This window comes from Elephantulus edwardii, unplaced genomic scaffold, assembly GCF_000299155.1.
Source record: "Elephantulus edwardii isolate Elephantulus edwardi_28Jun2011 unplaced genomic scaffold, EleEdw1.0 scaffold00135, whole genome shotgun sequence".
Classification (NCBI taxonomy): domain Eukaryota; kingdom Metazoa; phylum Chordata; class Mammalia; order Macroscelidea; family Macroscelididae; genus Elephantulus; species Elephantulus edwardii.
Genome location: NW_006399885.1, coordinates 8,058,710 through 8,059,216, shown reverse-complemented (window position 1 = coordinate 8,059,216; position 507 = coordinate 8,058,710). Strand labels below are relative to the sequence as shown.

Below are 507 nucleotides of genomic sequence, written 5' to 3'. Positions count from 1 at the left end.
ACTGCCTTCCAGAGTGGTTGCACCATTTTACAATCCCACCAACAATGTATCAGAATTCCTTTCTCACCACTTCCTCTCCAGCATCTATTACTTGCTGCCCTGTTAAACTTTGCCACTCTTACTGGAGTGAGATAGTACCTCGTTATGGTTTTGATTTGCATCTCTCTTATTGCCAGTGATTTGGAGCATTTCATCATGTATCTGTTTGCCATTCAGATATCTTCCTCTGTGAAAATTCTTTCCATGTCTTTTGCCCATTTTATAATTGGCTTATCAGTCTTTTTCTTGTGGAGAGGCCCAGGAGTATTCTGTAAACTTTTGTTAAAAGACTCTTGTCTAAGATGGAATTACAAAATGTTTATTCCCAGTCTGTAGGTTTACTTTTCACCCTGTTGGAAAAAGGTTTTATGTGCATAGAAATTTAATCTTCAGAAGGTCCCATGCATCAAGTTTATCCTCTTTAGATTGTACTTTTCTGATTGTATTTAGCAGCCTCTTTATACCTTG

General features: G+C 37.7%; 1 pseudogene; it reads left to right on the top strand.

Annotated features, from left to right (window-relative positions):
* Nucleotides 1–507, top strand: part of LOC102852537 — a 194,957-nt pseudogene that overhangs the window by 82,544 nt on the left and 111,906 nt on the right.